The following is a 23,541-nucleotide window of genomic DNA, read 5'->3' on the forward strand; positions in this document are numbered from 1 at the left end:
TAATTCGCCTTGGCGCCGAATTAATTCCTCTCGCGTATAAATATAACGCGTCTCTAGGAAGACGCAGGTACGTAGATACATTCTAACAGTTTTCGAGACTTTCTATCTCTCACTCTCTCTCTGTCTCTCTCTCTCTCTCCCTCCCTCTCTTTCTCTTTTTAACTCTCTGAAAGACTGAAGGACGGACGGATGAACGAAGAAGGGTGTGCTCGTACCGATTGTGCAGGAAGTTGGAAGAGCCACGTGTACGTTCGTGTGTTCGAACATTTCTGACTATGTATGCGTGCATGAAAGATAGAGATAGAGAGAGAGAGAGAACGAAACGAGGAACGCTTGCCCAATGTCCGTGTATATCACTGAATTCTTAATCACCTACCATCTAACCTCGTCCTGTCCAACCCCTAATCCCAGACATGCTAACGATTACAGCTTATACCGCCGCCTAACGAATCTGCTTTTACCGTAGCTATAGTCACCGAAAGAGATAGAGATAGAGAGAGAGAGAGATAGAGAGAGAGAGAGAGAGAGAAAGATAGAGAGAAAGATAGACTATTGCGAGAATTTCCACGCGCCAAGAGAAATCGTGCTACGAGTTTTACAGAAATAGCAAGGACCTCGTTTTCTCGACAATGGACACGCCGACGACGATGACGCCAGTTTCGTTTCTATCGTTGTTAAAACGTTTCTCAACAGAGATCTGTCGTATTGTATATCTGCTAGAGAAGAGGCGAATAAAAAAAAAAAAAAAGAAAAATTAAAGAATCCTGGCATAATAATAACGAACGAATGAACGAACGAACGAACGAATGCATGAATTAGTATCTACGTGAAAATTATTAATTGTATAATAACTACGATATATTTGGGCGCTGGTGATGGTGGTGGTGATAGAAGTGGTGGTGATGGTGATGGCGGTGGTGGTGGTGATGGTTGTGGTGGTGGTGGTGGTGGTGGGCAAACGATCGAGAACAACGACGAAATAGATGCTAATTTATGGTACCATCCACGTGGATATTTTGTCATACGTCGTGATTTTATGCGTAGTAATATGAAGGTAGTAAATCATGAGCGCCAATTAATATAAATCATATGCTGCATTCGTAATTAATCCCCTTTCCCTTCGCTCCCTTCACTTCCCTTCTCCATCCACCCCTCAACCCTTTTTCCTCTACATTCTATTCGTTCTACTCTTCGGGCAATCGACAATAATAACAATTGTGCGAGGTACGAAAGATACGACACTATTTCAGTAGCCTATTATCAATTTTCGTCTAAGACAGGTAGGAATATTAAAAAATTCCTAGGTAGCGTTAAACGTACGCGAGAACGTAACCGATGAATTCTATCGAAGCGTACGAGGGGAAAGGGAAAAAGGAATGCGTTATTAACGGTCTCCTCGTTATTAATATCTAAAGAGAAAAATTACTTTTTTTATATACATAGGGTGTCGAAAAAGCATGATATCAAACTTATACTACGTATTTTACTGATATCAAATGTATGAAATAAAGTTCATATAAGCTTATGTCCGATAAGGCTTTATCGAAAAGATATATCCTATTAAAGATATTTATGATTTATTGTGTCAGTTATAAGAAATATTCGAAATATTACTTCTTTCTACTGCAAGACTGCATGCTTCCATTCGTCGGATTATTGATTGTCAAACAGAAAAATACAAATATTCCAATTGTATTGGAAATAATATTAAATGTATTTTAAATATGCATTTCAAAAGTTCATCTTCTATTTCTATATGTATTTTTACAAACCAATTCTTTTGGACGTGATCCCAGAGATCCACTAGAAATCCACAGACGTTAAATCAAGTGATCTAAGAGATCTAAATGTAATTGTTGGTTAATCATTAATTTCTACAATAGAAATAAACCATACAAATCTATAAATATATATGTATATATAATGATTTATATGAACTTTTTTCATCCATTTGACCTCAATAATACGTGATATAAGTTTGCTCCCATGCTTTGTGAACACCCTGTATATAAAATTAATAACAGCGTTGTATACTAAATGTGCGTCTGTACTATATGTGCGTCTGTACAGTATTGTATACTACATGTACATATAAATAGTCATCGAAAATACATGCAAGAGCAATTCTTTTCAATAACGAAAATATTTTTATGAATAAATTTTAATAAAGAACTTTATTTTCCATTCAATACCTTATGCAACCATCCATCTAAAAATATAATACTAATACCCATTATCAATGTTCAAACAAAAGTAACGTAAACACAAGAGCAACATACAAAACAAAATACATGTTGTACGGTTCCCCGTCATAAAAACGGGGAAATGAAAGGAGGGGGGCGGGGGAAGAAAGAAAAAAAGAAAGAAAAAAAAAGAAGGAATTCCGGCTGGATATTAACGTACGGCCTTTAGGCGTATCGGTGTATAACATGAGAGGAAAAGAAGGAGGGAAAGAAAGAAAAAGAGGATGATGATTTGAGGGAGAAAGAGAAAGAGAAAGAGAAAGAGGAAGAGGAAGAGGAAGATAGACAATAGAGCGAGCTGGAAGAAGGAGGAAGAGAGCGCCGAAAGGAGCAACCACCCGTACGATGCACATGGGCTAATTATGGATCAGCCGGCGGCAGACAAGACCGTGTATAAATTTTGACACGAGAGGCGCGCACAGGACGTGCCGAGGTGAGGAAGATACCTCCAAAGAGAGAGAGAGAGAGAGGGAAGGAAGGAAGGAAGAAAGAGAAAGAGAAAGAGAGAGAAAGAGAGAGAGGAGTAAAACCGCGTATTAAAATTCCGGACGTCTCGTGAAATAGTGATCCGCATGGAAAGGCGGTACCGCACACAAAGATGGTAAGTGTAGATCAGAAAGAGAGAGAGAGAGAGAGAGAGAGAGAGAGAGAGAAAGAGAATGAGAGGGGGTTGGAAGCTTCGAACTGGGGTTGGAAGGTGGTGAGATGCACCATGGTACTGCCAGCTCGTGCCCCGGGGGATTAATCACAGGGCATTATGGCGGTGCCGGCTCAAAAGCGCCCAAGGAACGAGCAAGAATTGAGTAGAGAAGGGAGAGAGAGAGAGAGAGAGAGAGAGAGAGAGAGAGAGAGGGAGATAGAGTGAAAGAGAGATAGAGGGATAGAGATAGGTAGAGTTGAATCATAACTCAACCTCCTCAATCTCCAACCCTATCTGCCAGGACTCGCATTAATAAGAGCATAAACGCTGTATAATTTCGAAGTAGGCACCACCGGAAGCCACTCTCTCTCTCTCTCTCTCTCTCTCTCTCTCTCTTTCTCTCTCTTTCTCTCTTTCTCTCTCGCTTACTCTTTGATATTATCCCCTACTCTCTTTATGAATGAAACTTACACTTTGCAGTTTACGTTTTCTATTTTTTCTTCCGAGATTTTCTGTTAAAATAGTCGAACTAGGCGAATATAAAAAGAAGAAGAAAAAGAAGAACAAGAAACAAAAGAAACAAAAAGAAGAAGAAGAAGAAGAAGTGAAAATTGTGATGCGAAAGGAAGAACATTTTTATAAAAAAAATATCGAATGATTTTTATCGACTATTTCTTTTCTTTCCTTCTTTTTTTTTTTTTTTTCTTTTTTTTTCTTCGACCAACAATGAACTGGAGTACCTTCACTGCATTTTGGGGAAAGAGAGAGAGAGAGAGAGAGAGAGAGAGAGAGAGAGAGAGAGAGAGAAGGAAATAGCCGCATACCCGCAATGCGTTCACCTGGTTTAAGATTCCTGGAGAAATTCTGAGACTGGAGGAGTAAAGGAACGAGAAAGACGAGAAGGAGTTCGACTTTTATCGAACCGGCCAACGGTGCTTCGAAGTTTAAAGAAGTTAAAGAGGTGATTTCACGAAACGCACATCACTCGTCCAAAATATAAAGGAATCGATTTTCTTTCCCTTCTTTAATCCCTCCCATCCCCCAATTTTGTCAGCCTTATCGATCGTAAGCACTGTAAGTTCTTTGTACGATCATCATTTTCATATCTTTTGTTTATTGAGGAACGATTGTACGAGCTAAATGTATTATGTCACGTTGATTAACATAAATCGTTACACTATGAAATAATGTCGGAATTGCGGTCAAACTTTTGGTTTAATCGACATGCCGTGACATAATCGACTTGAGGTGGTAGAGACAAACGTTGCCGCTGATATGTGAATGCAAAATTCCATAGGTAACTTCGAGTAAAATTCATTCGCGACATACCGAGAATAATCTCAGCGTCGAATCGAACGAACTCAGGAGTAATTATTGAAATAGCGTTATATAGGGGAGGGGGAAGGGGGAGGGGAACTAGTTAATCAATTATCGTTTACCATGCTAGCAAACATGGTAGCTAACGGTAGCTTTGTACTATTATTTGCTTTCCAAGAGAAAACATTGCTTATCGCTCTTGTCCGCAATATCAACGGAAACTAAACTGCACAGTCCGGAGAAAGATAGAGAGTAAGAGGAGAGAGAGAGAGAGAGAGAGAGAATGGCCGACGGTGGATTTTAATCTTTAGTGAACTTTCGCGACCCTTTTCTATCTCTATCTCTCTCTCTCTCTCTCTCTCTCTAGATTTCGCCTTCCACTCCGATAGTTTGTTGGCCAACTGGTTCACCCACAGTTACCGTAATTTATTTACCAACTGGTGAAGGTACCATCTCTAGAAGTACACAACCTAGATCGTATTCGAGCTCGCAAAACAATGTTCTAGCTGCAGACATCTTCTTTTAAGCATAAAAGTTTGACGAAGGACTTTTTTCAAGTTTCTCTTTATAATAAATCTAATAAAAAATTTGATACATTTGAAAGACAAAAGTGTCATATTATAAATTTTATATACGCGTTAAATATATAAGGACGTTTGATAATACGAGTACAGAAATTGAGAGTCAGAGAGAGAGAGAGAGAGAGTGAGAGAGAAAGAGAGAGAGAGAAAAATGTCAGAACAATCTCTATTTAACTTCAATCGTGCACACCTCGAAATAATAATTTCAAGTTAGCGCACTTGTAATGAGTTACATTCGAAATGCACTTTGAACGGCTATCATATTTATACATAATGAATAATTTTAACTCTTAAAAAAATTCAATGTATATTCTTAGCACACCTCGGAAAACAAGTTAATAAGTTAGGTTTGAAATACGCATTTCCGATTTTGTTATTATAAAAAAAAAAAAAAAAAAAAAAAAAAAGATAAAAAAAAAGAAAAAAAATCAAGAATCATGCCAACGGGCAAATTCTTTTAATCGAGCTCAAATTTCGTCTCGATTGATTTTACAAATCCCACAGGCAAAACTAGGATTAATATCACCAGGTCATCGTTAGGAATCAAGAAATAACGTTATTACATACTAGAAATAAGTGTTAGGGAAGCGTATCAAATCTGGCACTATTTTTTCACTCCTTTATCCTTTAATCTTAATAGAAAGTTAAGGGATGAGTTTCGTGAATCGAAAGAGAAAATGAGAGAGATAGATAGAGAGAGAGAGAGAGAATGAGAGAGAGAGAGAGAGAGAGAGAGAGAGAGAGAGAGAGAGAGATCAGACAATGACCGTGTAAAGACTTGTAAAACGGACGTGGCGAAATCCAGAAGACTTCAAACACGCATAGATGTACTAAGAAAGATAGAGATAGAAAAAGGATGGGAGAGAAAGAAAGAGCGACAGAGAGAGAGAGAAAGAGAGAGAGAGAGAGAGTGAGAGAGAGAGAGAGAGAGAGAGAGAAGGCGTTGGAGAAGCTAAAGGCTACACCTGAGGGTTTCTTCTTATCGCCGGAGAAATATATTGGGTTCCGGTTCGCGTTACGTACGATCTGAAACCTCATATAGTAGGCGTGTTCGCGTAATTAAGCCACAAGAGATTTGCATACGATCCGACAGATACCACCGCTACTGCCGCCGGCTGCCACTGGTGTTGGTATTGGTGTTGGTGTTGCTGCTAGTAGTAGCGGTGCTGGTGGTGATGTTGGTGGTGGTGGTCGTGCTGGTGGTAGTGGTGGTGATGGCGATAGTAGTAGTAGTGGTGGTGGTGGTGGTGGTGTTGGTGGTGGTGGTGGTGGTGGTGGTGGTAGTCGAAGCTCGACCAACATTCGCGTTGCAAACGCCGTGTCGAAGAAGAAAGCCAAGGGGTTATTGCCGCTGGCAGAACACCGACCGTTGTTTAATGCGTTTTTGCCATGGTACTTATCTCTATGCGCTGGAGTCTTTTTTTTGCGAGCACGTACTCCATTCCGTACGTAGACGATCATAGACATTTTTAGGTTAATAGTAAATATGTTTGACAAGAAGCGAACTCCTTCGTTTGGTACTAATCTGGTTTTCTTTCTCTTTTTGTTTTCTATTTTCTTTTTCTTTCTTTCTTTTTCTCTTGTTTCTTCCTTTTTTTTTACCCCAGCCCCCCATTTTTTTTATAAGAGAAACGAAATAACTCAAGCAATCGTTTTGTTCGTTTACAATCGTTCGTTTCAATCCCGTTCTACTTGAATATTTTTATCGATAATTAAAATCGTACCGGTTTAATAGCTAAAATCAACCTGTTTCTACAGAATAAATGTGTACAAAGATCGTCCCGGCAATATTTTATCCGATTTAACGGGACACCATATCGAAAGATATGCGCATTCATTTAAGGTTTGATCCGGTTGCAAGAATCTCGGTAAAGTCAAACACCGTAACCTCGATTTCTCACAGTCTCTCCTCCTCTCTCTCTCTCTCTCTCTCTCTCTCTCTCTCGAACGTATGTACATACGTTGATACATATATCCTTCTACGGATGAAAACGCATCGCCACCACGTCCAACGGCCGTATATGCAAATAAAATGCAGAGAATATACACGGCTGAAGTTTGTAGACTCTAACGCGTTGGCATACCGACTTTCTGCATTTAATGCCTTAACCGCAACCCCGATGACTATGCTTATGGTCGACATTTAACCAACATTACGAGCAACCACCGCTCGAAGAGTATCCTACGGATCACGAAAAATATCAAAAGATATAAAAGATAGAATAAAGTGAAAAAAAAAAAAAAAAAAAAAAAAACAAAATGATTCTTGTTAAATCGTTACGAAACGATTCGATCGAGTGTGTCGAGAGTAAATAATTTAATAAAATCAATATTACGAGAATGATTATTCACGATTTTGGATCTAACCAACCATACGAATTGCGTATAAACGACGTGGAAAGAAGGCGTAGGAACGTTATGACGTGCTAGGCGGATGCACTTTTCACGAAGCGACGTCATCTGTTAGTTCCATTAACTCGTGATATCGCGTAATCATTACCGAGCAAACGCGTAGAATTTACAGCCTCGTTAGTGCGAGAATCAGGATGTGTATGTGCGTATGTGTGTGTATGTATATGTGCGTGCGCGTTTGCGTGTGTATGTTTGATACCTCTATATTATATATATATATATATATATATATATATATATATATATGTATGTATACCCTATTCTTGCATACGTGAATACAACGTGCAATTGCATACACATGGAAACGTACAACATAACGGCACCGGCTACAAACGCGAACGTCGCACTGCACCATTTCGCGGAGTAATAAAATTTCGTAACTTCATCAATAACAATAAACCACGGTAATGACATAAAAGATAGCATTGTCGCGATGCACTACTTACCTATCCCCCTGTAAAAAAGTTTCTTAAACGTTTTCTCGCGAATTTTCTTTTACTCCACGTTGTTCGTACTTTCAACGTTGAAAAATCAAACGCAACTGAAAAAAAAACTTTTCTTCCTCCTTTATTAATTAATTTATTAATTTTTCTTTTCTTTTTCATTTTTCTTTTCTCCTTTTTTTTTCCTTTTTTCTTTTCTTTTTCTTTATTTCTTTTTATTTTTTTTTCTGATTAAAACGTAAAACGAAAGAAAATTAACGAGAGATTTCTCGCGGCGCTCCGTTGTTACTGTCAGAGAAAGAGAGAGTATGACCATTCAAATTCATTTATCTTCGAACGTTCACAGACGCTTCCTATGTTAGAACGAAAGGTATGTAAATTCATATATTTCGTTATTTCATAACGTTTCCCAAGCATTTCCTTTCTCTCTTTCTCTTGCGATATTTCAAGGGGAAAATTTGGCTATCGTAACGACGCGAAATTCAAACGGTCTTTTCTCTTTCTCTCTCTCTCTCTCTCTCTCTTTCCCTTTCTTTCTCTCTCTCTCTCTTTATCCTCTTCTTTAAAGCACTCGAGAAAGATTAGCTGGTTGAAGCGTGGAGGAAGATAAATGTAAGGTTCGCATGTACGCTTTCCAAGTGGTACGTTACAAAGTGGGTATATCTTGCGTTAGAAAAAGGCGGATAGGATAAAGGACGGATAAGGCTTTACACTTTGTAATTAAGGTAAACCGACGCATTAAGATTCATAGCTTTTACCTGGAAGATACATGTCTCGTAGTTAAGTGGAAAAATAAGGAAGTAAAAAGAAAAAGATAAAAGAAAAGGGAAAAAAGGAAAACAACAAAAGAAAAAAAAAGAAACGAAAGAGAGAGAGAGAGAGAGAGAGAGAGAGAGAGAGGGAGGGAAGAAATTATATTCCATTCTTTTCTTTTATTGTTCAATCTCGTTAAATTTTTCATCCCGTAGTCATTTTCATTTCTTTCCTTTCCTTTCCTTTTCTATTCTTTTCTTTATCCGAATCGATCCTAACGTTTGCGCTCTTAATACTTATCAAAAATGATTAAAAAAAAAGAAAAAATAAATAAATAAATAAATAAATAAATAAAAAGAAAAATAAAAGTAAAAGTAAAAATAGATGAAATAAGAAAGTAAATAAAAAGAAAGGAAAGAAAGAGAGGAAAAAAAGAAAGAAAGAAAGAAGAAAGGAAGGAAGGAAGGAAGTAGTAACGATAAAAGGAAAGAAATTACATGTCGCAGAAACTATTCCATGTTACCGTCGAACAGCTTCAATGTAATGGATGACATCATAATTAACGCAACCACGAAAGAGTTTCAAGTGAATTCTAAACTCCGGACCTGGCAAGTGTGTACCGCGCTTGTTACTAAAACGTTTTGGATTTTAACAACGAGAGCGTAGTAGGTGGTCTTCAGGACTTTCAAACTCGTTCCTCTCTTAATGGGGATTGGGAGTGGATGGAGAGAGGAGGGGAGGGGAGGAGAGACAGAGAGAGAGAGAGAGAGAGATAGAGAAAGAGAGAGAAAGAGACCCTCGGATATAATAATCCACGGGTGTTGCGTTGGTCGTTCGTAAACGATGGGAGTCACGTTTTCTTTGTTAGAGATCTCGTAATCGAGCGGAAAAAGCGAATTAGAATCCGATGTAACGAGGTGGATGATACTTTTCATTTTCGAATGCGTTTTGCCAATTTTAACACATCGAATGGGAGCACATTGCAAATTACGAATTATTTATTCTTCTTTTCCATTTATTTCGCCTCGCAATTTTTAATTGCGAATTGCAAATTATCTTGAATTTTCCTTTTTTTTTCTGTTTTCTATTTTTTCCTTTTTTCTTTTTTTTTTTTTTTTTTTTGAACACATTCGTGCGTTTTATTATTCGTTAAGAGAACGGAAAAAAAGAAAAAAGAAAGAAAAAAAAAAGAAAAAAAAATCAGAAGATTTCGCAGTATTTCGCTCTTAGCAAAGCTCGACGCAATAAGAATAAACAAGAGAACGAAAACGCGCTTTGAAGTTTAATGTTTTCTTCGTCTTTTTGCCCTTTGCAGACGATTCTTTCCATCGCCAAAGTCTATCTCTTTCTCTCTCTCTCTCTCTTTCTCTCTCTCTCTCTCTCTCTCTCGCAAAACTCGACAACGACGTAATTAAATTAGTAAACCGACGTGAAGGAGTGGATTATTTACAAAGACGTCGTTCGATGCATCGAATTGAATATCCACAGTAGATGGGAGGTTGTATAACGACGTTAACGGAAAGATACGAGAGAGAGAGAGAGAGAGAGAGAGGGAGCTATCGGTGTAATCACGAATAAAAAAAAGAATAAATCCTTCCATTGTTCCTCTCTTCTCTTTTCCTTTTCTCCTTTTTCGTCCGAATTCAAATCGTAAAAGCTAAAACTTTCGAACGACCGTGAAAGAGGAAGAGAGAAATAGTGAGAGAGAGAGAGAGAGAGAGAGAGAGAGAGAGAGAGAAAGAGAAAGAGGAAGAGAGAGGGAGGGGGAAAGAAAAGAGGAAGATTATTTCGCGGGCCACGATAGGTGTAAGACTTTTGGCAAGGATAGAAGATAATCGAGCGAATTAAAGCGGCGCGAATTGCTTTTAAAGACGCGTCTTGATCAAAGTTCTTCTTATCGCTGTCGGATTCGGACTCTTTGGCGAAGGTACATACCGTCGAGTTGGCACATCGGAGAAAACTTTAATATCGAGATCGCAAAAACGTTCCCCTTTGAAAAGAAATACACACACACACCCACACACACATAGACACACATACACAAACATATACAGATTTGCATATAACGTAAGCGAATAATGAAGAACGAATAAAAAAGAAACAGGTTGTATACTTTTAACTCGACATTAGTAGATACGTATGTATCTCTACACGTGGACGTGTACTGCAAAAGGGGAAAAAGAAAAAAGAAAAGAAAAAAAAAAGAAAAAAAAAAGGAAAAAGAAGAAGAAGAAGAACACATAGACGCTAATGAATTTTCAATATCATGGGCTAGGATCTCTACAAGTGGAAAGAGGACACAGGGTGTATACATGTAACATTTCATTAGAATCGTTCTATGTGCATGCTCGTTACTGAAGAACATTTTCAGTCTCTCTCTCTCTCTCTCTCTCTCTCTCTCTCTCTCTCTCTCTTTCTTTCTCTCTTTCTCTCTGTCTCTGTCTTTCTCTCTTATATTCCAGAGGGAAACACGAAACGCTGAAGCAACGAAAGGAATTTTCGGCCGTAAAAGGCGGACCCTCCTCCCTTTGCACTATGCAATCGCAGAATGGAGCGAAATAATGAGCGTTGCAACAAGGTGTAATACACTTTCTGGATTCACCTTGCTCCTTGCATCTATCGTTGCCTTTTTTCTTTTTTCTTTTTTCTTTTCTCTTTTTCCTTTTTTTTTTTTCTTTTATTTTCTTTTATTTTCTTTCTTTTTCTAAACATTTTTTCTCAGCTACCTTTCTTTCTCTACCACCTTTACCACGTCCGTAAATTCATCCTTGTATCTTCTTATTCGTCGTTGGTGGCCATAATAAAACATCACGCGAATTTCCATTATTTTTCGCGAAGAAGACTCGTGTCGGATATCTTTTCCACGACATTTTTTTCAACATTATTTTCGTCGACGACCGGATAACTCGAGACGAAGTGGTTGAGGATCTTAGTGGTCGCTACGATGGCATGATTTATGATGAGGAACGAGGAAAAAGAGAGAGAGAGAGAGAGAGAGAGAGAGAGAGAGAGAGAGAGAAGAAAAAAAAGAAAAAAAGGGGGAAAAAAATAGAATAGAAAAGACCATGTTTGTTTTTTTTTTTTTTTATATTGTATAATATATCATCCCTTTTACGCATAAATTTTATAAACGTTTAATCGAACATTATTTTCTCCCGAAAGAAAGATCATAATTGTACTTGCATCGAATAAAAGAGAAATGTTCTCTAATTAGAAATAATGAAACGATATTCGAAGGATATAGCCTTGGCCAAATTTTTTCATTATTGACGGCACTGTTGGCGGCCATCAGGGACATTCGAGAACGACGTTTGGCACGATGAAGAGAATTTCAGAAACAGAGCAACAACGACATAAACGACATTTGCATTTAGTGCTTTTCGGTCGGATGATAATTGCGTTTGGGTTTTTGACATTGGTGATTGGTTATACGTCAATTTTATACAAGCCGCGTGAGTATTAGTTTTATATAGAGTTCGCATATGTTACAAGTAGGATGAAAATAGTATCGAAAGTTCGATTAGGGTCGTTATGTTACGATTATAATTCATGCGCGTTGTTATATTCGTTATACGAAATTTTGCGTGAAACGATTGAAACGATATACGTTTGCATTTACGCATATGCGTATAAGAATATACGTGAACGTGTATTCGTGCGCGTTTACGTTTTCGTCTTAGTATTCGTGTTCGTTCGTGTGTTTGTGTTTGTAATGGAACGTTATTAACCGAAAGGACCGTACCCACTGTAATCATTTTCTTCTCTAGGAGTGGGCGAGGTCAGATCTTAATCTAACAAATGTTCCGCCGACGTATAGCCGCTACTTCTCATAATTGTACGCGGTAACCATATACATTATTTCAAAGTTGCATCGTCCGGGGGAAAGTGAATTTGTTCGTGCGCACATTAATCCAAGCCTAGCCTTCGACAAGATGAATAATCGTTACAACGATAACGAGATTTTACCCATGTCTCTTGTATTGAGTCACGTTCTTTGTAAATTTTTCAAGAAAAGAAATAGAAAATGAAAAAAAGAAAAAAAAAAGGAAGAAAAAAATAATAAACGTGCAACGACGAATTAAAAAAAAAAAAAATATTATCCCATCGGATTCGTATTATTATTTCATATTTACGTACGTGAATGATCAATGTATTTGAAATACATTGATCAATTTTAACCTATTAACTGCGTTCGACTTTTTAGATAATGAATTTCTATCCATAATTGCAGAACGAACGATCATTGGTGTATATAATCTGCGAAGTGGCACTTTCTGTGGTATCTTGTTTTGAAAAATATCACACTAAAATTAATTGAATTTCTTAAAATTATTTTTTTTTTCTTTAATTTATTTGGTTTATGAATTTTATTTTTTTCTTTTTTTTTTGTTGACAATTTTTAAGTTTTCAATAAAAATAACATTTTCAAGAATGAATTATCAATTTTTTGGTAAAATAAAAATATAATCCTTGTTTGTTTTTCGTAAAATTTATAATAGGACCATTTATCCTGTGTACGACTGCGTCATTGCTTGATTTTAATTCCGCACTGTGTGAGGGTTTTTTTTTTTTTTTTTTTTTTTAATTAAAGTCCACAATTAACAGGTTAAGGATTACGCGACTATATTGAAATTTATATATTCGTCTAACAAAAAAGAAATAATAAAGAAAAAAGAAAGTTGGTCGATCGTTACACTTCGTCCGAATTAACAAATTTTAGTATGAAAAGAAACTCACGAATATAATCGTATTTTGCGGATTGGAGGGAGGGAATGGCAAAAAAAGAACAAAAAAAAAAAAAAAGAAGATGAAGAAGAAGAAGAAAAGGGAAACCTATTAATACGGCGGTAAATCGATCTCACTTAACTCCGGCGTCTGGAAATTTATTTATACATTATTTAATATAGGAAAAAAGAAGAGAAAAGAAAAGGAAAGAAAAGGAAGGAAATAAAAAAAAAGAAAAAAAAAAGAAATCCAAGTAAACCAACGATACGTTCCGTGGAGTTTAATAAAACGATATAGTTATTTTAACTTACGACGGTGATTAATTAAACGTGTAAAATTCAAAAGTCTGTTTTTGTACGTTTTTTTTCCCCCCTCCTTTTTTTTTTCTTTTTGTTTTTCTCTTTTTCTTTCCTTTACTTTTCCACCGTCGGATACAATTCACGGATATCGATGGTATTAATAAATCCGTAGGATCGGCGTATAAAGGTCTCGAGCGTAAGTAAGGTTATCCTCGCAATATTTCCTCTTTATTTATCCGACTTTTGAGAAAAGATAAAGACGCTCTCGGTTGATGGTACAAAGAAGAAAAGCCGAAACCTTTAGAAAAGAAACCGTATAGATATACCAACGATATACCCTTTGACCTGAAAAGAACCGTTCAAAACACACCCTTCCAATATTGGGAACGGACGCAAATTTGTCTCAGAGAAACTTTTATACTGCATTCGCGAAGATTATAAAGTAACGACGAGAATGATGACGATCGGATCGGATCGAATCGGAGTCGAAGTCGGAGTTGGAGTTGGAGTCGAATAGGAAAACGTCAAAGAATAAGAAAATAGAGAGAAAATAGAGAGAAAGTTATATAAAAGGGAAAAACTAGCCATCGTGGGTTGGTTAGCCTTCGACGTATCGTACTTTTTCGTGGATGATATAGGGGAGAGAAGGGGAGAGAGAGAAGTCAAAGGAAGAGTGCCATTGTTTGCGATATATTTAAAGGTTAAACGGAAGACGGACACCGATGCTCTTCCCCCTCTCCCTCCCTCCCCACCACCCACCGCCTACTTATCCTTCTTTTTTACTTTCGTCCTTCTACGCGTTTGCATGTCGTCGGAAAAAAAGTATGTATTACGCCGTCGGCAATACGAATTATGAGTTACAAATGAAAGGGGAGAGAAGAGGGCAAACGAGAGCTGACTCTGCTATGACTAGAGAGTAGAGAATGAAGTAGGGGAGGAAAAGAGAAAGAGAGAGAGAGGAGGAAGGAGTAAGGTAGAAATAATTCCGAATGCGTGGGTCAAACAGACATTCTAAGGCCTCTTTATTGCCGGGTCAAAGGAAATCCCAGGAGCGGATCGGGAAGCACAAAGAAGAGGATTTTACGCGTCTGCCTGCCTGCCTGCCTGCCTGCCTGCCTGCCTTTTTTACTCCGCGAGGAAAGTCCAAAGAATTTTTACAGGGAGAAGAGGAGACAAGACCGAATGATCGTGCGCGCGCACGTGTATATTTCAAATAGAGAGAGAGAGAGAGAGAGAGAGAGAGAGAGAGAGAGAGAGAACATTCTCTAAACGGAGAGAATATTGAAAATATTTTACGTCCTCGGAAAGCTCGAGATTCCATAGGAGAAACGGAAGAAATAGAGTGAGAGAGAGAGAGAGAGAGAGAGAGAGAGAGAGAGAGAGAGAAATAGAGAGAAAAAGACAGAAAGAAAGAGAGAAAGAGAGAAAATGAAGGTACAATCGGGTGGCTTTTTGTAAGATATAACGAATATAACGAATTAATCGCGTTTCAGTCTACTACGATCGAACGCTTTTAAGACGTTCCTCGATCACCGTCGTCCCTCGATGCTTTCTCCAAGGGAGAATACCAATTCGAAAAGTCTGATGGGCCACCATTCTCCAAAAGAGGTCAGCCTGGCGTTACTCTGACGAATGGTCGCCCCTTTCCCGCGATAATGCACGTTCTCATATCAACGCTGAGAAACCACGTTGCTTTTCGAAAACGTCATTCGGAAGTTCTCAATCACCCTCGAGTACCTTTTCCCTCTCTCTCTCTCCCTCTCTCTCTCTCCCTCTCTCTCTCCCTCTCTCTCTCCCTCTCTCTCTCTCTCTCTCTCTCTCTCTTGCCCAACATGGCATGCGCGATTCAGCTTCTCCCTTTTCTTGATCCCGACGAATTTCAAAAGGTAATGGAAAGTTCGATTTTCTCGTTTCTAGATCGTTCAACGAGTCAGCTCGTAGGGGTTACGCCTGAAATTCTTCACGGTCGACGTAACAAATTTCAGGGCTCCTACCGTTCCCTCGATCGGATTCATTTTCGATCTAGTTTTTTCTCTTTTTATTTCCTTTTTGTTTTTGTTTTTTCCTTTTTTTATTTCCATTGTCGAACTAACTCTCTACGTCTCTCTCTCTCTCTCTATTTCTATCTCTATCTCTATCTCTGTCTATCTATCTATCTATCTCTTTTCCTCTCTGATCACTATGAACAATAGGTTAATCAGAAAGAAAACGATCGACTTAGGAAAAAATACAACTTTGATAATACCATTATGCTTCGTTACTTTCTCTCTCTCTCTCTCTCTCTCTCTCTCTCTCTCTCTCTCTCTGTTTCTCTCTCTCTCTCTCTGTCCTTTCTTCGATGAACTTGCCCTTTCTCGAAAATGGAATACTAACGATTCATTGACTTGACTCATTGCTATTAGCCTCCCAGCAGATATTAGCCAGTCGGCACAGCTGTTTGGACAAGGATGGTGTATCATTGACAACGAATGAAAACGATGTGTCAGATAAAAAAGTAACAAAGCAGAGAAAAAGCAATATCCATAATGTGTGTGTGTATGTGTGTGTGTGTGTGTGTGAAAGGCACAAATTGGTAGCGATTTAATTAAATAATCATAGAACTACGGTGAATGAGAATATCGTTCGAGAGACGTACTTGAAAGTTTGATAGGGATATGAGATTTCGAATGGCCCGATGAAACAGGAAAAAGCTTATGAAAGAAAAAAAAAAAAAGAAAAAAAGAAAAAAATAAAGAAAGAAAATAAAAGGAAAAGGAAAAAGGAGGGAAAAAAAAAGAAAACGAAAAAAAGGGAAACGAGAAACGTCATACGCACTTCGCGTGTATGACCAACGTGACCGAAAACACACATATATACACGCACGCACACACACACACACACACACACACACGCGCACGCACATCCTGGTCACGTCTGCCGGTCGATCTATTCAAAAGAATTGCAAGTCCATCCACGTAACATAAAATATAGTAAATCGGGCAGAGAGTAATGCCTCGCTCGTAAATAACATGACATATGTTCGTAGGAGGCACGGCTGGCATGCACGCGGTAAATCTTTCGAGTCTAAAAACGATCGATATTTCGTGTTCGCCGCGCTTTAAAGCCGCCATATTGTCAAGCATTGACTCGCCACCTATCGGAAAATCGATCGACCTTTGTCACCGGCGGCAATTTCGAACGAATCCTATGCCTTTTATAATAAACTTTATCATTACAAGCACGATTTCTAGAAATTCCATTTTTCTTTCTGACATTTTGTATACGTATTTAAAAAAAAAAAAGAAAAAAGAAAAAAAAACAGAAAAAAACAAATGTCCCTTTTCAATTCGTTTAAAAAAAAAAAAAAAAAAATAAAGTAGAAATTAAAACAAAAACAGAAAGTAAAAAAGGAAAAGAAAGAAAGAAAAAAAGAAAGAAAGAAAGAAAGAAAGAAAGAAAGAAAGAAAGAAAGAAAGAAAGAAAGAAAGAAAGGAACAAGAACAAAATGGAAAATTTGCTCAGGTAAAATCGTTTCAATGGTGTACAAGGCAATGGATTAAGCAATTTATTTATAAAATTGTCGCATGAAAAATTAAAGACGCGAGGAGCTATTTCCATTCGTATTTTTCGTTGACGTACAAGGATTGGACTCTTTCTTTTAACCTTTTCCCTTTTCCTGAAAAGCATTTCATCGTAGTTCACGAAGAATAATTTAAAGAAGTTTTTCTTGATCCTCATTAATGGGTTTTGCTCGAAATCAAAAAATATAAATTGTTACGTTATGTAATTATCAGAATTGCAAATTTGCATTAAAAGCTAAGTCTAACTATTTATTTCGTGTAATTTGAAGAGAGGAAAGGAAAGAAAAGAGAAGAAGAAAGAAGAAAGAAGAAAAAGGAAAAAGAAAAAAGAGAAAAGAAAAGGAAAAAAAGAAAGAAAGAAGAAGAAAAAGAAGAAAAGAAAAGAGAAGAGAGAAAAGAAATTTTAGAAAAATGGAGAGAGAGAGAGAGAGAGAGAGAGAGAAAGAGAGATTAAAGCAAGAGTTTGATTCGCGATCGCGTCTTCTCCGAATGCGGTTGAAAGCTGACAAGGGTTCCGAGCGGGAGCACCAATCAACGTCACACGTTGCTTTTCACAAAGTTTCCAACGAATACGCGATGATTCGCGGTAGCCTTCCACAATGTTTCCACCATGAAAGCACTCTCGTTCGGTCGCTCTCTATGGTGCTTTCCATTTCTAATACGCGCGACGGTTCTTTAGCCTTTAAATCGAAATAGTATGCTTGATAAGCATGTAATCCGCATGCGGGAATGAATATTTTCTCTCTCATTTACGTTTCCATTTAAGTTACCAGCGTCGAGAGTCGAACGCTCGTTAACGGCATTATCAAAGGTTATCATATTATTGCGTACCAATTTTGGTTAAACGTTTATCGCGAAACAATGTTTCCTATTAGACTAACAACTAGTCAATTTAAAATTTGCTCGCCGATAAGACCGTAACAGTTTTGAAAGTAGATGAAAAAGATCGGAATTTTATCGAGCAGAAGATGACAACGACGACAGATACAAAAAAAAAAAAAAAAAAAAAATATGGTAATTTTGAAATCTCGGTAATATGAAATAACACGGTCGGCTAAGTATACGACACGATTGGTGGAGGAATGAAATGGTTAGGGTCGGCCTCTCATCAAAACCGAGATAACAATCGCTATCCCGGCCATTACGGTAAACCTTATTTAATTTTACGTTCTACCTCGTTCCGCTAAATCACACGAAATTTCCTTCGGACGCGATTAAGTCACGGATTTGACGGGAGATTGATTAAAAGTGGCCCTTTCACTTTTCTTCCTCCTCCCACTTCTTCCTCCTTCTCCTCCCTCCCTCCTCCCGTGAGATCCTCCCGTCGTATCCTCGTGGGATCCTTCGTAGAAAAGGTTCCTTCGGAGAAATTCGATAATCGAAAAATATTTTAGAAAAAGAAAAATCACCATACCTCGTCTCTTTAATAAACTTTTCGAAAATAAACGTTTCTTATTTTTTTTATTTTTTTTATTTTTTAGATTCAAAACGAAACAAAATATCGTGTTATCGTTTTTCGAGGCCTTCTGCTCGATTGTACATTTTATTCACAGGGTGGGGGAAGAAAAAAAGGGAAAAAGAAAAAGAAATCTAAGAGAAACGAAAACGTACAAACGTTATTTGAAAGGAGCAGTCCGAAAAACATTGAAATTACGTACCACCTATAAATACTTAATAATGACCACTTTTCCGTCGAGTTTCCTGCAAATACTGGCATTTCGTTTTCCGCTAGCGAATTCGTGCTAACGTGCTAGCATTGCTGTTAACGTTGGTGTTACCGAGGCAGGGCAACAGCAGCTTCATCACCCGATTTCGCAATTATCGAAGAAATAAGAGGACAATTGCATTTGGCTGCGACAAATCGCCCTGTCGAGTTCTCCGACCTCCCTACCCTTCCATTTCTCTCTCTTTCTCTCTCTCTCTCTCTCGCCCTCTCTCTCTCTCTCTCTCTCTCTCTCTCTGACATACGCGCGCATACAAACGTAATGAACACGTTTACACAGAACTACAATACATGTACATACACATACACATACACATGCATACACATACACATACATACACACACACGCAGGAGAGTTGAACTACGAGAACGGAAACAAGAGAGGGGTAAGAGAGAGGGAGAGAGGTAACAAGCAAGGCAGGAAGCGTAATATGAAGTTCCATGTAATCGAGAGCGTTAATCGAACGACTCGATAATCGTTAGATCCGGCCAACAAAGTTATGCCGATCGTCTCTCTATTTGAGCATTGTCGCGAACGAATTTTACGCTTACAATTTTACTCCTTTCACTTTGCTCACGAATATTTTCGCAATGTGCGTATCCAGATTGTATAACCAGAATAAAACGTTATTAAAATAAAAAAAGAAAAAAAGAGAAAGAAAAAGAAGAAAAAGAAAAGAAAGAGAAAATGAAAAAAAAAATAAATAAAAAAGAAAAACATATCGTATCGTACGTTACTTCGTTACATATCCACTATCTTATCATTGTTTGACCCTTGGACGAAAAGGGGTCACAATCGATAAATCCATACCGTTAGAGATAGAGATAACCTTTCGAATGAGAATAGTGAATAATAGTTGTGCCGTACTACGTTAACATCCGATAACATTTACATGGTTCTACGTAATTAGCTGTATTACGATAATGAAAAAGGATTTTACAAACGCGATAGACACGATAGACGACACGTGGTAAAAAAGAAAAAAAAAAAAGGCTTGGCGAGCGAATGAAATCGAATGGAAAGACGAGATCATCCACGTGGATTCCCATGGATGACCTAAAAAAAAAAAAAAAAAAAAAAACAAAAACAAAATAAAAACAAAAATTCTTAGATTTCCTACGATTTATCCTTATCTTCCTTACTTATCCTTTGATGGAATTCGATTGCTCGATTTAACAAGTGATCGGAAGATTGAGGTTTCTTTAAGTAACTGTATGTATATACCTTTCTCGATCGTTCCTCAAAAAGTTTTACCTTCACAGGAGATAAAACCTTAGAGGAGCTTTACAACTATTACAACGAAAACTCTCTAGCAAAACGTTTATACGAATGAACTTGGATAGGAATATCGGACTAATGTACTAGACGAAGAGGATATAAGAGAGAAAGAGAGATAGAGCCTAAGTGAAACGAATGTACGTAGTTTCCGGTTACAGTTTCACAGGACATTGTAACGGTGTCAACTTTGTCCATTAACCATCGATTTCACTCGGTACTTTGGCCAACTGGGCTAAAGCATTTACCCTCTCTTCTCCGATAGCATTCAAATTTCAAATCCAATGCGATGGTTTCTCTCTCTCTCTCTCTCTCTCTCTCTTTCTCTCTCTCTCCAGTTTTCATTTTTTTTTTGTTCCTTTTCCAACAACCATTTCTACTTACTTTTTCCTCGATCGTACTCTTTTCTCATCGAACCTTTTTACCATTTTTCTTTTTTTTTTTTTTCCTTTTTCTTCTATTTTTATCTTTGTTCACGAGCCAATCGGAAGAGGTTATCACGAGTTCTTAATTGTAAGCTACTAATGAAATACCAACGAGAAGGATATAAATGGCACGCAGCATAAATCTCTACACGGCTTTCTCTCATTGCGATTACGTTGATACGCTAGAATACGCGCGGGAGAGAATATAAATATACAATTTTCCTTTTCTGCACGTATAGACAAAAGGAGGGTGAGTGGGTAGTGGTGGTGGTGGATGGGGGAATATATTAACGAACGCGACAAAGAAATTAGACGTTGGTGTTATTGATATTCCACGTTGGAAACCTCACGCAGGGTGCGATGGAAAAGGCGGAAGGGGGTAGGGGGGAGGGGTAGAGGGAGAGACTCGAAAATTATCAAGACGTGATATTCCTTTATAATTACATTTGTTTTCACGAGTTTGATTCGCGAACTTTCCACGACGAGATTCTTATTCGTCATTTGAAGTTTGTCTAGCCTTTTCCTTCCTTCTTTCTTTTTTTTTCTTTTTTATCTATTCATTTATTTTGTTATTTTTTTCTCCCCCTCCCCCTCTCCTATCTTCTCTTCTTTTTTTCTTTTCATTCTTTTTACACGCTCGTTAAGATCGATCCTTGAGGAAAAGAGCTCCAGGTAGATAAACTCTGCAACGTTTCTCATATCTAGTATACTAACTCTAATATTTACGAACGAACGAGCAAAACGTTTCCGATTTAATTAGTCGACCAAGTCAAGTGGAAAGTATTAAAAAAGAGAAGACGAAGAAGAAGGAGAAAAAGAGAGAAGAAGATGAAGAAGAAGAAGAAGAAGAAGAAGAAGAAGAAGAAGAGAAAAAAGCAGAGAACAAATAATAGAACGAATTGAACGAAAAGAAAAAAACAAAAAAAGAAAACAAGAAGAATCAAACAAACAAACAAAGAAACAATGAAAAAAAAAGCAAAAGAACAGGAAAAAAAAACAAATAAATAAATAAAGAACATCGGCATCGGTCAGATCCGTTTGCGTTAATGATCAATCTCACGATCGCCCATATCACAAAGCGCAAATTGGATGACGTAACAAAGGATCTTCCGTGCTAACCATCCTATAACACCTATATGTATATACATACATACATACATACATACATATATATATATATATATATATATATATATATATATATATATATGTATATGTATACCTGGTTCCACCAAGTCATTATAGCTTTCTCTATATCCCCCTCCACTCCCCAACTCTCCAACCCCTGCCGTCGCTTATACAAGCATACACAAGAGAATATACAATGGAACGCGTTAACTGCGGCACAACTCCGCATAGCGAATCTGAATCTCCGCTAGTGTTGTGTTGGTTTGTCCCTACTACAAAATAGTAGTACCCCCATACGCGTTACGTAGTAGCATTTATTTATCGCCTACAAATATTACGATCGTTTTTCAGAGAGAAAGAGTACAACAACGACAACCACGGCTTTTCGAGTTTTCCTACAGTAACAGACCTATAAACAATTGTTCCGCAGGCTAATAAATTAGATCGATATCTTTCCCTTTTCACATAACGCTTTCTACAAAATCTCTTTTCTATTGATAAGATGACGGAATTAGTAATATTTTTACAAATGAATTCGCAATTTCTTATCTCGAAATTCACATTAACTGGATAGATATGCGTGTTTTTATATGTAATACATGCAAAAGTTTGTAAACTTTCGAACGGATAGATGCCAAAAAAAAAAGAAAATAAAAAAAAGAAAAGAAAAAGGAACTTTAATAACAGAGGAACTCTGCCAAATCGTGGATGACCTTTAATGCGTTCAAATTTATGCGCGTGCGCGGTTATTTTTTTTTACCTCGTGGGAAAAGAGAATATAAACAAGAACGTTAATAAAGCGTTATTCTCTCTTTCGCATTAGCTCTTAGCATTATGATTACAAAGTGTTAACTCGGTGGATTACTGGTCGCGTGCCACTCTACCGCGCGCCTACAATTCTTTTCCCTCCCCAAAGGCACGCTTTGTTCCTCGAATAATTATGAGACGACGAGAGTTAACAGGATAATTCCGGGGCGACGAGCGCCACGACCAAAGTGGTGCCTGGCTCCTTCTCTCTCTCTCTCTCTCTCTCTCTCTCTCTCTCTCTCTCTCTCTCTGTCTTTCCTTTCATTTTCTTTATTCGTCGTTAAAATTACTTAATTCCGAGAGAGAGAGAGAAAGGCTCGATCAAGTGGTTATAACGTTCCTCAAACGAATTTTCTTCTTCTTCTTCTTCTTCTTATTATTATTATTATTATTATTATTTTAGCGCGAATGTCTCTTTCTTTTCAACCCTTATTTTCTAATTTCCTTCAACGAAGAACAGGGAAGGAGAAAAGGAAAGAGGATCACACGCGAAGATACGTTTTACGTACGTACGTACATACATACATATATATATATATATATATATATATATATATATATACATACATACATACATTGATAGATAGATAGATACATGTACGCAATATACACAGATGCGTTCTCTAATTGACAATGAGCGAATAACTCTGTTTCGAGTTTCTACGGTGGAAATACGAATGGAGTTTACTGCCATCCACCCCTTTTCTCCCTTCATTAAGACTGCAATCATTCCATCATTCCATCGTAATCTAATAGCAAACTTGGCCCGTCCATTTCTACCAATCCAAATGCGACCCAGTAAAGTCCTACAGTTAAATTTCCTGTGCCCGGAAAAACAACAGTCTGCAGTATACGCGCGATGCTTGTTATCGACCCTTTCATCGATAAATCCTTTTCTAATACCACTTTTCGTCCTTTCTCCGATCTCCATTTCCTCTCTCTTCTACACCCCTCGCCCTTGTCGATACCCCTATCTCTCTTTCTTCCTTCCTCTCTCTCTCTCTCTCTCTCTCTCTCTCTCTCTCTCTCTCTCTTCCCTTTCCTCTTTCGTGATTAGTTAACGTTTTAGCAGTGTAATCTAAGCATCGTTTTCAACTAAGCGTGTAAAGTTATATACTCGTTTCGACTAGTAACACGATAGCTTTTCATAAAGTATATACGTTGTAAGAGAAAGACGAGGCTTGACTACGTGATAAAGCGTACTTTAGA

General features: G+C 37.7%; 1 protein-coding gene across 6 annotated transcripts in view; it reads right to left on the reverse strand.

Moving 5' to 3' along the window:
- The window catches only part of LOC124431112, a 269,017-nt gene that overhangs the window by 181,753 nt on the left and 63,723 nt on the right, over nt 1-23,541 (reverse strand). The window lies entirely within an intron of this gene.

The sequence above is a fragment of the Vespa crabro genome, chromosome 20, assembly GCF_910589235.1.
Source record: "Vespa crabro chromosome 20, iyVesCrab1.2, whole genome shotgun sequence".
Taxonomy (NCBI): domain Eukaryota; kingdom Metazoa; phylum Arthropoda; class Insecta; order Hymenoptera; family Vespidae; genus Vespa; species Vespa crabro.